Source organism: Cricetulus griseus, chromosome 5 (genome assembly GCF_003668045.3).
Source record: "Cricetulus griseus strain 17A/GY chromosome 5, alternate assembly CriGri-PICRH-1.0, whole genome shotgun sequence".
Classification (NCBI taxonomy): Eukaryota; Metazoa; Chordata; class Mammalia; order Rodentia; family Cricetidae; genus Cricetulus; species Cricetulus griseus.
In genome coordinates this window covers 147626982-147642762 of record NC_048598.1, presented here as the reverse complement: position 1 = coordinate 147642762, position 15781 = coordinate 147626982, and positions in this window count along the sequence as shown.

Here is a 15781-nt window from a genome sequence, read left to right as displayed (position 1 = left end):
GCGTCACCGTGTACGCCCAGCCCCGCGCGCACCCCGAGCGGCCACCGCCGGTCCCGCCTGACCGGCGCTTATTGGTCAGGAAGCCACCTCGGTGCTCGCGCCCCGCCCCGTGCCTCGCCCCCGGTGCGCTCTCCAGCCGGAGGAAACGGTCTGGGTTTAAGCGCCTGTTCTGCATCCCCACGCGCCCGCATGGCGGTTGCGAGACCGGTTTCGGTGTCCACTGGTGTCCAGTCGAGGGCATGCCCTTTCGAACCAGGTTCCTTCAGACCAGCCCAGAAGGGTTTCTTCCTTTAGGAACAAGTGTGTAGAATATCTCTCTTCTGCCTCTGGGCCAGGGGGTTACAAGGCTGGGTAAGAATGCAACCATGGAGTCAGGCATGCAAATAAAGTGTCCTTGGACTGAGAAAATGAAGGATCAAAGAGAACGTGGTTACCAAATGTCACCCAGCCAAGGAGGTATTGCAAACTGTAAAAGTGACAGGTACATCAGTTCTTCTCTTCACCCAGGCACATGCATGAAAACACACCTATCTAGGCCTTGTAACCGCCCCCCAAGTACTCCTTAACCTAAAGACAAGAGAACTGACCATAAACAGCTGCCCATTTTTGGTGGCTGCACTTAAGAAACAGCCAAGTAGATCAGGATCAAGGGAAGTGAACTTAAGAACTTAATGTAGTGGGTTCTTCAGACAGCTTGAGGTCAGTGTGGGAGCTGTCTCCTAGAGATGCACTCCTAAGATTTTTCTACCAGCAACAATACCAGTTGTATTCCACTCTTCTGGAAGTCCATGCACTGTCTGCATATGAAATGACATAATTAAATGATCTGCAATTTACATGTTTAAAAGTTTTGAGCCTGCTGCTTTAAGCTTTAAAACTTTGAAGTCTGACAACTATTAACTTAAAAATACCAAGTGTTCTTTATGAGCAAAGACCTTAAAAACAGTAATAGACTTAAATCTATCCATAAAATACTTAGTACTGCTAGAGAAGGCAGGCAGGTAGACTACAGTGAAGTGTGATTAAAGGATATCTGTGTTCTCTGTATTAGATTGGAAGGGTAAAGGTTTCTGGGAAATAGTTCTTGAGCTAACTGCTGGAGAAGTACTAATAGAAGAAACATGGGTGATAGATGTTTCACAGAAAAATAATACCTCTACATGAAAGTCTAGTGTTTGATTCCAGGACTAAGGAACTGTACTGGATGGTTTTGTATGTCCACTTGATACAAGCTAGAGTCATCAGAGAGGAAGGAGCCTCAGTTGAGGAAATGCTTCCATGAGATCCAGCTTTAAGGCATTTTCTCAATTAGTGATCAACCGGGGAGGGTCCAGCACATTGCCTGTGGTGTCGTCTCTGGGCTGGTGGTCCTAGGTTCTATAAGAAGATAGACTAAGCCAGTCATGGGACACAAAGTAGTAAGCAGCACCCCTCCATGGCCTCTGCATCAGCTCGTGCTTCCAGGATCTTGCCCTGTTGAGTTCCTGTCCTGACTTCCTTCAGTGGTGAACAGCAATGTGGAAGTGTAAACCAAGTAAACTCTCTCCTCCTCCCCAACTTGCTTTCTGCTCATGGTGTTTTGTTACAGCAGAAACCCTAAGACAGGACCCCAGTACTCCAGTTATTCAGCCAAAGCCATTACTCATTCTCAGACCTTTTGTTAGTTTACCTTTGGTTTTGGGTAGGAATTTATCTCATCTAATAGGTGAGGGAAGCCAAGGCAGAAAGTGAAGGCAGGAGACTGAAGCAGGAACCACAGAGGACCACTGCTTACTAACATGCTCTCCCTGGCTTGCTCAGCTTGCTTTCTTAAACAACCCAGTCTCACTTGCCTATGAATAGCACTGCCCATAGTAGTCTGGGGCCAATCACATATAATCAAGACACTTCGCCCACAGACATGCCCATGAACCAAATTCCAATGTTACAATTCATCAACTGAGGTTTCCTCTTCCCAAGTGACTAGTTTTTATGGCGATGACAATAAAAACTAACCAGTATACAGGGTCTCACTATGTAGCCCAAGCTGGCCTTAAACTCCCAGTAATTCACCTTTTTCAGACTACTGAGTGCTGGGGTTACAAGCATGTACCACCACACCTAGTCTGAACTCATCTTTCAGATCCATGATGGCAAGAAGTAAGCTCAGAAATTAAACTGGATCTGAACTGAAAATTTCTTCCTTGCTGACTAGCTTTCATTGTGCCCAAAGGTATAAGATGCTTAGGGAGAAAATTCATCAGTAGTCCCATCCAGTTGTAAAGCCTGTGAGCTACAAAACTAACCTACCAGGCTCACTGGTGCGATAAAGGCATGACTGTTATGGAAGCAATCAGCTGCTTTCCAATAGAATTTTAGGCCTGCTCCACAAGAGAGAATTGTGCTACTGTAAATCTGGTCAAAAGCCTATGGCTGGGGAAGTCATAGGCCCAAGGAGGGAACCTGCTATTGATGTTTGCTAAACGGGCTTCAAGTTAAACTGGCTTTAAATAACAACATTCATACCCAGTCTTGGTCAAAGAAGCTTTGGTTTGCAGTGGGTGACAGTTAAAGCAATGACTCATAATTGGTCAAAATGGTGACTGTTGAGTATCCAACCCTAAATGAAACATCTGTATCACCCCCTCCAAGACTCAGGAAGGTTGCGGATGAGGAGAAAGAATTAATGTCAGAGCCAGAGAATAAGAAGGGATCACAGTGTGAAACATTGTTTTTCTGGACATGAAAGGGAGACGTTTCATTCAAACCACCACAAGTAGGTAGCGCCTAATGAGACAAAATTCAATCATCTAAGACATGTCTTGGAGGAGGTTTGAGACCCTGGCAAACTCTGCTTCCTATTCTCCCTCAGACAAACAGCTTGCTACATTATTACAGATCCAACACATCAAGGCCAATCAACTTGTAGAATATTATAGATGTGTTATGTACCCACAGCTAAGCACTGAACCATACTCCTGGAATCCAGTTGCGGAGAGGGATGAGGGATAAGCAAAGGAGCCAAGACGGTGCTGGAGAGACCTGCAGAAACAGTTGACCTCACCTAGTGAGAGCATGGAGACCCTTATCATAAAGCTGGGGAAACGGCATTGGACTGAACCAAGCCCTCTGAATGTGAGTGCCAGCTAGGAGGCCAAGACAGTCTATGGGACCTCTAACAATGGAGCCAGTCTTTATCCCTAGAGAACAAATGGGCTTTGAGAGCCCATTCCCTATGGAGGGATACTATTGCAGCCCAGATACAGCAAGGAGGGCCTAGGCCCTACCCCAAATGTTATGACAGACTTTGAAGGTCCCCCATGGAGGGCCTCATTATCCCTAGGGAGGGGTTGGGGGATGGGTTGGGGGTTTGGTGGGGAACATGGGAGGATGGAATGGTAAGGGAATGGGGGCATGGATATGTAAATATGAGTGCCTCTAAATTTAAAAAAATTAAATTAAAAAAAAATGTGTTATGTAACTGGAGTTTCTTGTCCCTCCTGGTCCCACAGCCACTTTGCCCCAGATAAACAAATGGATGCCATATTAATTATGAAACTGTTGGCTGATGGCTAGGGCCTCTTATTGGCTAGCTCTGTCTTAATTATTAACCCATTTCTATAAATCTATATATTTCCACGTGGTCTTGGCTTACCAGAGAATGCCCGGACCTGTGACATTTGTTTATGCTGTGGAACATTTGTTAAACGATACAAAGATTTGTTGCATTCTTTTATGTTGCTGTGGAGCTATGTTACTTTGCCTGCCTAAAACACCTGATTGGTTTAATAAAGAGCTGAATGGCTAATAACTAGGCAGGAGAAAAGGTAGGCGGAGCTGGCAGGAAGAGAGAATAATAGGAGAAATATGGGAAGAGGTCAAGGTACAAGAAAAGGAGGAAAAGGGGCCAGCCACCCAGCTACACAGCAAGCCATGGATAAGAAGGAAAGGAAAGATATACAGAAATAGAGAAAGGTAAAAGACCAGAGGCAAAAGATAGATGGGATAATTTAAGAAAAGCTGGCTAGAAATAAGCCAAGCTAAGGCTGGGCATTCATAAGAAAGAATAAGCCTCCATGTATTTATTTGGGGGTTGGGTGGTGGGTTCCCAATGAGCCAAAAGAGCTGAAGAGTTAAAAAAAAATCAAACAGGCTGAAAACTCCAAAACTAAAGGAAAAATAAACCTTTCCTCCTTTCATATTGACTGTCTCTGGTGTTTTATCACAGAAATCAGAAAGCTAACACAGTTAATCTTCACCATAGATCTTTACAGTTGTGAAGAGTACTGTCAAATCTCTGAGCATTACTGATGCTACACAGCTCCCAATAGGAATTAGAGGGAAGCTATCTATTCTCAACAGGCACCTCCTATGCCTACTGCACACTAACCTCATCTTCTTTCTTTGTGCCTTAGCCCAGGCCTTCCTCTCCATTGCTCCAGTGAATCTTCCAAGGCACACACAACTTGCATTGCCTCCACAGGATAAGCACACTAATGGCTCTGATCTCTCCCTCAGGCACCTAGGATTATTACCACTGACTGCAACAAGAGCTATTTTCCCCTCCCTGTACTTACAAAAGACAACAACAACAACAACAACAACAACCACAACCACAACAACAAGAGAAACTATGCTGTCTTGTGAAGTACCATGTCTCCCTATTCTTGTTCTTATTGGATTCCTGTTCATCTACCAAGGATCAACCCCATTGCCAAAGGACACAGACCCCAGAAAAGCCCTCCCCTGGTGCTCCTCATGCCTGCACTAGCACTGTCTACCAAGGGAATTGTAGTTGCTATTAAATGAGCTCCTGGAGAACAAGCTGTGGACTGGTCCATTTATGCTTCTGGCAGTGCCAGAAACAAAGTACATTCTTGAACTGGAGCACACCTCAGCAGCTAAAGGTGCTTGTTACCAAGACTGATGATACCCTGAATTTGACCCCAGAGACCCACATACTGGAAAGAGAGAATTGACTCCTGAAAGATATCCTCTGTTCACATACACAAACACTCATAAATGTGACTTGAAAAAAAAATCAGAGGGGTAGTGGTGGCATACGCCTTTAATCCCAGCACTGGAGGCAGAGGCAGACAGAGTTTGGGTCTACAACCTGGTCTACAGAGCGAGTTCCAGGACAGCCAGGGCTACACAAAGAAACTCAGTCTCAAAAAAAAATTTTTTTTGAAGGGCTGGGCATAGTTGGGCACTGCCACTTTAATCCCAACACTTGGGCCAGCCTAGTCTACATATCAAGTTCAGGATAGCCAGAGCTACATAATAGACAGACCTTGTCTCAAACATGAAATAAATATAAAGGGATGATGTGCTCCAAGAACTGGGGATGGGTCATGTTTGTTTCTTGGTTTTTGTTTTTTATGTAGTACCGATGACCGAATTCAATACTCGGCAAGATCTGTGTCACTGAGCCACATCTCTCTAGTAAATTTTTAACTTGGTTACTTTGGGGTTTTTTGTTTTGTTTTGTTTTGATTATTGTCTGTTTACTTTAAGACATAGTATCATTAATTGTCAAGCTGGCCTTGAACTCACACTGTTGTCCAGACTGCCCGCCCCAGAACTTGAGATATTCCTCTTTCAGTCCCCCAAATAGCTTCAATCACCAGCCTCTGCCAACAGATCCAGCTTCCAAGAACATTTTAGCAAGAATATCATCAAAAAAAAAAAAAAAAAAAAAACAAAAAACAGACACACGTTGTCTTAGGATTTCTATTGCTGTGAAAAGACACTGAGTCCATGGCAACTCTTATGAAGGAAGTATTTAACTGGGGGTGGGGGGCTGGCTTACAGTTTCAGAAGTTCAGTCCATTATCATTGTGATAGGGAGCAGTGCAGGCAGACATGGTGCTGGAGTAGCTGGGATTCCTACGTCTTGCAAGCAACAGGAAGTCAAATGACACACTGGGTGGTATCCTGAGCATTGGAAACCTCAAAGCCTGCCCCTGGAGGAAGTGTGTAACAATGCCATACCCACACCAACAAAGCCACATCTCCTAATAGTGCCACTCTCTACAAAATTACAGGGACCAATTACATTCAAACCGGCACAAACATCAACCAGGTATGGCAGCGCACACCTGTCATCCAGCACTCAGGAGGCTGACACAGGAGGATCCCGTCAGCCCAGGGTTAGAGACCCTGAACACAAAAGGAGCACAGTTTCCCTAAACCATTGCTATTAAAAATAAAACTCATTATTATGACAGTACCTACCATGTTTTGCCCACAGTAAACAATGAAATTGAAGAAAATGAAAATAAATCTGGAGTGCATATTTTTAGACTTTTTATCTTTTTTATATTTATTTATTTATTTTGGTCTTTCAAGACAGGGTTTCTCTGTACCTTTGGAGGCTGTCCTGGCACTCGCTCTGTAGACCAGGCTGGCCTGGAACTCACAGAGATCCACCTGCCTCTGCCTCCCGAGTCCTGGAATTAAAGGTGTGCACCACCACCGCCCAGCTAGGTTTTTTGGGTTTTTTTTTTAATGTGTATGGGTTTTTTGCCTCTCTATGTCTGTGCACCATATGTATGACTAGTACCTGCAGAGGACAGAGTGGCCATTGGATCTCCTGGTACTAGAGTCACAGTTAGGAGCCACCATGTAGGTTCTGGGAACCGAACTGAGTACTCTGAAAGAACAAGTGCTCTCAACAGCTGAGCCAACTTTCCATATCTCCATAAAAATACATATTTTAGCCAGGCGTTGGTGGTACACGCCATCGCAGCACTCGGGAGGCAGAGGCAGAGGCAGAGGCAGAGGATCTCTGTGAGTTCGAGACCAGCCTGATCTACAAGAGCTAGTTCCAGGACAGCCTCCAAAGCCACAGAGAAACTCTGTCTCGAACAAACAAAACAAAAAAAAGTACATATTTTAATGTATTATATTATGCTTACACTGAATGTTACAAAGTTACAAATGTTCCATAGTTACATTTTATAAATAGAAAGATGGTGACTGTAGAGAAGGCTTAATGGCTAAGAGCACTTGTTTCTCTTGCAGAGGTCCCAGATTTGGTTCCCACACTATGAATTACAACTCCAGTTCCAAAAAACCAGACGTGCTCTTCTGACCTCCTCAGGCACAAGGCATGTGATGCCAGGACATATACATGCAGACAGAACACTTGTACACATAAAAATAAGTAAACAATCTTTTTTAAAATACAAAAGAAAACTAGAAAATTTTCAGCAAACTGATCCTCTGAATGAAAAGGAGTTATGTCTCAGCAATAGCCATGACTAATTAAGTCAGAAATTGTTTCTCATTATCATGTTCAAGTTCTAGCCTGGAATAGGGTAGAGATCAGAAGACATGAAAATCACATGAGTAGCAAGGAGTTGGGTTTTTTTTAAGTTCATAATTTTCTGATATTATTTCAAATACTTGATAGAATATTCATTCACCTATACTAAGCATCTTATCTTTCCTTCTTTACCTCCCCAATGGACTTCTCCTTTCTCATCTTTTGGGTCAGTGCTGGACACTCTGTGGAAGGGAAGACCATCTCTGACCTGAGAAGACTCAGCCTGGGAGATACTTTCCAGATAGCACTGTCCTGAAGAGGTGGCGTTTGGAGATCTTCAGATCACAGATGGAAAGCCCCCAGCCAGCCTGGATCTCCACACATTCCCCCACAAAGATCACTGTGTGACCTTAATTCACCAGCAGACTGCTCTTGACTTTCATGTTCATTACTTGCATGAGGCTTGCAAGTAAAGGAATATAAAAACCCAAAGTTCAACTTTTTTTAACTAAACACTTACTTTATTTAATGGCAACATATTTTTATGGTGATCTCATTCTTGGATTCCTTTATCCTGGTTTCAAAGATGAAGCTACAGGAATTCATCTTTGTGGAAATGTGGAAAGGAACACAGATCACCTAGGATGCTATCAACCCCTTGGTAATGTTAACATAACCACCTCTTCTGATTCAGGTTAAGTCCTCAAAAAAACACTTGAGGCCAGATGTGGTCACATGCACCTTTGATCGCAGCACTCTGGAGGCAGAGACTGGTGGATTTCTGTGAGTTTGAAACCAGCCCTGTCTACAGAGTGAGCTCTAGGACAGCCAGGGTTATATAATAAGACTGTCTCAAATTTTTTTTAATGCACTTGAATTTCTGATTCTTTTAGAAAGAGCTTCCACTGGGCATTGATTGGGCCAGCATTAGACACAGGAAGATTATGAGATGAGAAGGCCATTCTACTGTTGATGTGATTAGATTCTGCCATGCTGAGTCAAAAAAGGTGAACATGGTACCTCCATATCATAAAATGGGACAGCTTAGAGAGAGGCAGTCCTTTCGTGCTCTGTGGTAACTGAAGAAGGAAGCAGATCAGGGAAGGCTTCAGGCAAAATGAAGAGATTAAGGGTGAGCCGGTGTGGGGCATGAAATAAAACCCGTGATTCATTTGGCTGCAACCTGAAAGTACATGAGGAGAATGGGAAGGAAAGTCTGTCAAGTTCAAAACATGGAAGGGTTTGAAGATCAGGGAAGTTTAATGAGAACTGTGTGGGTTAAAACTAATCGAAGTATAAATCGTGAGCTTAGGAAATAAGAGATGGAGACAGAAAGGCCCCATCAGGAAGTTATTGAAATCATACAATGGATGGAATGGATATTCTAACTGTATAGCATCCACTGATAGTTTCCTCAGTTCAGTCATTCTGTTTATGTTCTCTATATAGATAATTCCAAAGCTGAAAATTTGTGAGGTGTATGAGGAACTGGAAACATTAAAACCATTGCATGGTTAAGAGTAAGCTAAGCATTGTGGTTCATACCTTGAATTCCAGGCAGAGGCAGGTGGCTCTCTGTGAGGTTAATGCCAGCCAGAGTTAGTGAGTTCAGTGCCAGCCAGAGCTAAGTTAGTGAGGCACTGCCTCGAGCCCCCAATTCCACAAAATAGTAATATTCCTAGAGCAAGATGAGACTAAGAATTATAATCAAAAGAAAAACTCATGTGTGATGTCTTATACCTGTAAATCCCAGCACTTGGAAGACAAGGGCAGGAGAAGAACCAAGAGTTCAAGACCAGCCTGGGCAACATTATGAGTTCTAGGCCAGTCAGAATATAGAATGAGACCTTGTCTCAAGAATAAAGAAGGAATAAAGAAGGAGAAAAAGAAAAGGAGAAGAGGAGGAAAAAGGAAAGAGTTTCAAGTAATGAATAAACAAGATCTCCTAAGAAAAACTAATATAAATATACTAGAACATAAAATTGGGGTCACCACAACATGAGGAACTGTATTCAAGGGTGGCAGCATCAGGAAGGCTGAGAATCCGGGTATTGCTGTAAATGCCTGTTACCCCAGCTTCAAGAAGGGAAGAGGCAGGAAGATAGCCAGCGCTCCCTGATCTCCAACCTGCCCAAGAAAACACAGCCCCGATGTGAGAGAGCCTAAAAGGGTAAACTGAGGGCGATGGAGACGACATCCTACTCCCGGTGGCCTCTGCACACCCACACTCACACAGGCAAATAAATTAGTTTAACATCCCCTTCCTCCCCAAATTAAATACACATCACTGTAAATTCTCAGAACAACACCAGGCAGTGATAGCACACACCTTTAATCCCAGCACCCAAGAGCAGAGGCAGGTGGATCTCTGTGAGCTTGAGGCCAGCCTTGTCTACAGAGCAAGTGCCAAGACAGCCAGGGCTACACAGAGAAACCCTGTCTCAAAAAAAAAAAACACAAATTAATAATAACAATAATAATAATAATTTTACGAAAAGGATAATAATCAAGTTGTTCTGACTTAGATGAGTGGTTTCCAGATGTATTCACAGGCTCTAGGATTTCACAGTTTCTTGGGGTAGGAATGTTAGTTTCTTTTGTTGTTTATTCTTTTCTTCTGTGATAAAAAAAAAACCTGATAAACAAAACTTAAGGGAATTAGTGCTTGTTTTCTGCTTTCAGTGTGAGCATATCACTGCAAGGAAGGCTTGTGGTGGGAACATTACACCATAGTCAGGAAGGAAAGAGACAAATGTTGGTGTGTGGCTCACTCCTCTATTCCTGATCTGGAATGCCAGCCATAAGAGAGCGCAAACTAAATCCAAAATGGGTCTTCCTTCCTCAGTTAAACCTTTCTAGAAATTCTTTCTTTCTTTTTAAGCCTACAGTACATAGTATTCTGGGGAGGTCTCCCATCCAAATACTAACCAGGCCTGATCCTGCTTAGCATCCTAGAACAGATGTGGTCAGGTACCTTCAGGATGGTATGACATAGACTAGAAACACTTTCCTAGACATACCCAGAGATGTGTTTCCATGGTGATTCTAAGTCCAGTCATGTTTACAATAAAGATGAACTATCTCAGCCCTACCTCTTGTCAACCTGACTCCAGTACATCACTTTTTATTGGGGCTGGGGAGACGGCTCTGAGCGTAAGAGCACTTGCCATGAAAGCAAGAAGCTCTGCTTTCAAAACCCCATCAACTACATTTATTTATTTATAGATTTATTTGTAGATTTATTCATTTTATGAGTGTTTTGCCTCCATGTGTGTATGTGTACCACATACATGCCTGCTACCCTGCAAAGTTCAGAAGAGGTCACTAGATCCCCTGGAACTGGAGTTACAGATGGTTATTGTATTAGAGTTCTCTGGAGAAGCAAACAGAACTGATATATGTGTGGGACTTATTAGCATATATGTGTGGGACTTATTAGCATGGCTTAATAGGTATAGGTTATTGTCTGACTGTTCCAATAATAGCTGCCTCCTGATGGAGAGTTCAAGAATCCAGTAGCTGTTCTGTCCACGAGGCTGAATATCTCAACGGGTCTTCCATATATGCTTGAATCCTGAAGAAGTGGGCTCTTATTAGAGTAAAGGAATGAACTTGCTAGTGAGAGTGAGGGCAAGCAGCCAAACCGCAAAAGCTTCCTTCTTCCGTGTCCTTTAGATAGGCTGCTACCAGAAAGTCCAGATTTAGTGTGGGTCTTCCCACTTCAAATAATTCAATGAAAGAAAATTCCCTCACAGGTGTACCCCGCTGTTTGGGTGTTACTTAATTCTAGTGTAGTCACGTTGACAACCAAGAATAGCCACCACAGTTATGAACCACTATATGGGTACTAGGAACTGACCCAGGTCCTCTTAACTAGAGTCATCTCTCTATCCTGCCCCTCCCCAAACCAGATTAAAACAAAGGCTACACATACATGCCTGTAACCCCAGCACCGGGGAGTGGAGACAGGTGTATACATGGAGGGCTCACTGGCCCAGCTCAAACTCTGTTTCCAGTACAGTAAAAAGACCCTTTCCCAGAGAGCAGAATTGTGGCTATTAGGCTTCAATGTGGGTCTTTTAACAATGGGGAAACGATTGGTTTAAGGATATTGTCCCGCGCGCTCTGTATTTCTCGCCAGCAAGAAATCATACGCAGGACACTCGGATCCTTCTGCAGACAAGCTTTAATGCATCTTACCAGAGTGGAGACTGAGCGGAGACACTGAACCAAGAAAACCATCCCTTATAAAGGCTGACCAGCCGCCTGGGACGTGTTACCCTATGAATGGCTTCAGCTCCTCAGGCCAAATGAGCCACGGGATAGGCAGAGATCAAAGGAATGGAGATTACCCAGCGCCTGAGAAGTAATTTACATCTTGGTGTAATGGATAATGCAGGAACCGGCTCCCTACAGGATATAAAACTGCAGTTGGACAAGAGGCATGGACTTTCTGAAGTCTTGAGGTCTACTGAGAGCAAGATAAATATGGTTGATAACAATATGCTATATTTTAAAAGTTGTGAGATAGTATACTTTAAGTGTTCTCAAAACAAAAATGATGAATATGTGTGATATAACATGTTAATTGGTTTAATTTAGCCATGCCATTGTGAATATACTGTATTATGTATCATAATTGTGCATGACTTTATTTATGAGCGAAATAAATGAATGGAAAAAAAAAGACCCTGTCTCAAAAAAATCAGATAGACTGTGGATCACTCCATTTAATCCCAGCAGAGACAAATGGGTTTCTGTGAGTTCAGGACAGCCTGGTCTACATAGTATGAACTAAACTCCTGAAAAGAAGCTGTCTGCAGAAACCAAGTGATTCAAATTTCAGTACTGTGGAGAGACTGGAATAGTGCAGGTCCACAGGCTACTTACCTTATCTTGAGCTAGTTCTAGCCTTGTGGTAAGCATTCCTTACCCATCTCTGTGCCAGAACTAACATCTTGTGACTAATGGAAATCTTTGGGATCTAGTAACTTAGCAGACCAATATCAACCCAAAAGCCTATAGATGCATCTTGGGCCTATAGAAAAGCTTCCCCCATCTCCTGTACCTGCCTCTCTGATGTACCCACCAATGTATTTTAAACTTGCCTTGATTTATGATGACTTTTTTTGTTCTGTAAAACTATAAAAACTTCTTGAAACGGCTTCCATTGGAACACGGAATCTGGGGTAACCTAAATCTGTGTTCCTTGGCCATGGTCACTCAAAATGGCTCTGAGATGAGAGCTGTGATTTTTGATTTGACAATAGTGAGTTACAGGCTCGCTAAGGCTTCATTGTGAGACCCTGCCTCAAATAATAATAAGCAATAGAGGAAGACTCCTGTCATCCTCTTCCATCCTCCATGTATGCACACAGATACACACACACACACCACACATAATAAATAAACTTTTAAAAATTAATTACACCATATCCAAATTTTCAGGACACAGGCAGAAAGAACTGCAGCTAGTTTCTTTACAAGACTGTGTAACAAACACCCTCTAACACAGTCCCTGATATAACACATCTTCCTCCCTGAAACTCGTGAGCTTCATGTGCCTCCACTATTCTTTTTTTTTCTTAGCATTATGTTTTTTGTTTATGTTTTTTTGAGACAGCATTTCTTTATGTATCCCTGGCTTCCTAGAACTTGCTCTGTAGATCAGGCTGCCTCTGCCTCCTGAGTGCTGGGATTAAAGGCCTGTGCCACCACCACCCAGCTCATTCTGGTTTTCTAAACTCCCACCAGAATGGCCCTTTAAGCTCTGCTTACAGTGTTCTAGGGCTTCTTTAAGCCCACAACTTCCAACTCTTTCCCCATGTCTCCTGCAAACTAGTTCTAAAGGCCTAAGAACCACATGGGTTTATCACAGAAAAGTCCTATTCTCTGTATTAGTTACTTTTCTTGTTGTAACAAAGTATCTGATAAAAAAACAATTTAAGGAAGGAAGGAAGGAAGGAAGGCTTGTTTTGGCTCATAGTCTGAGAACACAGCCCATAAGGGCAGGAAAGGTATGGTGGCTGATGTGTAAGAAGGTGGTGGCCATGCTGCATCTGCAATCAGACATCGAGAGGTGAGTGCCGGTGCTTAACTTGCTGTCTCCTTTTATTCGTCCACAAACCCCACCCTATGGGATGGTGCCCTACATTCAAGCTAGGTCCTCCTTCCTCATTTAAATCGTCCTGTAAGCATGCTCACAGACACAACAAGTGTCTCCATGGTGACTCTAAATTCATCCATGTTGACAATGAAGAGCAACTAGTACAATAGCTGAACCCAAAGAAATAGTAATAGGGAAACAGCAAGTAAGACGTGGAAGGAAATGCTTACCTGGCATGAGACACCATGATCACAAAGGTAGTTTTCCCAAGGTGAGTCTCATCTGTTCTATTGTGTCATGCTGAGTGCACTCTACCAACTGAGCTACATCCCAAACGTCCCCTCACCAATTTAAAATTTCTTAATGAAGGGTTGGGGAGATGGCTCAGAGGATAAGAGCACTTCCTGCTCTTCCAGAGGACCAAAGTTTGGTTTCCAGCACCTGTATGGGGCATTGCTCCTAACTATGACTCTAAAGAATCCAGGGCCTTCTTCTGGACTCATAAGTTACCTGCACACACATAGCATTAGCATTATATAGACAGACAGACAGACAGACAGACAGACAGACAGACACACACACACACACACACACACACACACACACACACACACACTAAATGTTGCTTATATGCATGGGTGTTTTGCCTGCATCTATGTATGTGTAACCACCTTCATGCCTGGTGTCTGTGAAAATTGGAAGAGGACACGGGATCCCCTGGAACTGGAGTTACAGATAGCTGTAATATAGTCCCAAAAGTAAATCTTTTTTTGTTTTGTTTTTTGTTTTTCGAGACAGGGCTTCTCTGTGTAGCTTTGGAGCCTATCCTGGAATTAGCTCTTGTAGACCAGGCTGGCCTCAAACTCACAGAGATACGCCTGCCTCTGCCTCCCAAGTGTTGGGACTAAAGGCGTTCGCCACTACTGCCCAGCCTCCAAAAGTTGGGGAGTAGGGAGATGGAAAGATGGCTAAGCAATTCAGAGGATGTACTGCTTTTCCAGAGGACCAAAGTTCAGACAGTTCACAACAGCCTGTAACTCCGGCTCCAGGGCCATTCAGTGCCTTTGGCTTCCCCAGGCACCTACATACACATGCACGCATGCACGCACCCACAGGAGAGAGAGAGAGAGAGAGAGAGAGAGAGAGAGAGAGAGAGAGAGAGAGAGAGAGACATGATTACAAATAATAAAATTAGACTGGGGGGGGTGGTGGTACACACCTTTGATCTCAACACTCTGGAAGCAAAGGCAACTAAATCTCTGTGAGTTCGACGCCAGCCTGGTCTACAGAGTGAATGTCTAGAATCCAAGCATACAGATAGCCCTATTAGGCTGGTGCAACTTCTCTTCCCCTTGAGGTAGTTCTGTGCCCTGTATGGACAAACATCTGTAAGTATACATCAAGGGTCTGTCTCTACTCCCACAACTGAACTGTGGCTTCTCAGCTTCCTCTGCCATTCTCAAGGCCTGTGATACAGCAAGCCCTCAGCTCTGCTTCTCAAATATTATTCCTAACTCATCTGCTTCAGACATTTGGTTCCCTATAGAGACTTTCATAAGTACTATGTCTCTGAAACTCCTTCACTATAAAATAATTATAAAACTCTACATGAGGCTGGGCGTTGGTGGCACACGCCTTTAATCCCAGCACTTGGGAGGCAGAGGCAGGCGGATCTCTGTGAGTTCGAGACCAGCCTGGTCTACAAGAGCTAGTTCCAGGACAGCCTCCAAAGCCACAGAGAAACCCTGTCTCGAAAAACAAAACAAACAAACAAAAAAAAAAACAAAAAACAAAAAACAAAACAAACAAAAAAACTGTACATGAGGTCTGTTTTTCAGACCTCTTACATATTAAGCTAAAATTAACCCCATTGGGGGCCTATTTCCAACCACTGAACTTAAAAATAAAAAAAAAAAAAAGTCATCTTTAAATGATCACACGAACTACCTGGTTTTCAGGTGATAGTACAAACTTAAGACTCCTCTCACAGTGATTAAATGCTAGCATATCACAGTCCTGTTAGACCCCCGGAAAACTCAGGTATCTGGGGTCCCAGGCCACGACTGCGGTCACCCCAATCACCAGGCGGATTCAAGAGCTTGCTGCAAACTGCATGAGGCTTTATTGTAATTTAACAAGCTAACCCCATGTTAGCTCGGGTCTTTCACCCACCCGCCATGGCGGATGGCTAGCAAAAGACAGCTCCTAGGGCCTCCCAAGAGATCTTATAGGACAGCGTAAGGGGAGTGTCTAGGGGTACGCAAGGCTCACGATTGGTGTGCCTCCAGGGTTGGAGGGCTTGCCCTGTGTTGATTGGCCAACTGGTTGTTATGGCCCATAGGCCCTCCCAGGGTGGTTCCTATGCTCTCTGCATCATTGCTGTGCGCTTGTCAGTAAAGCACACCCAGGGTCGTAAAGTATAGCGC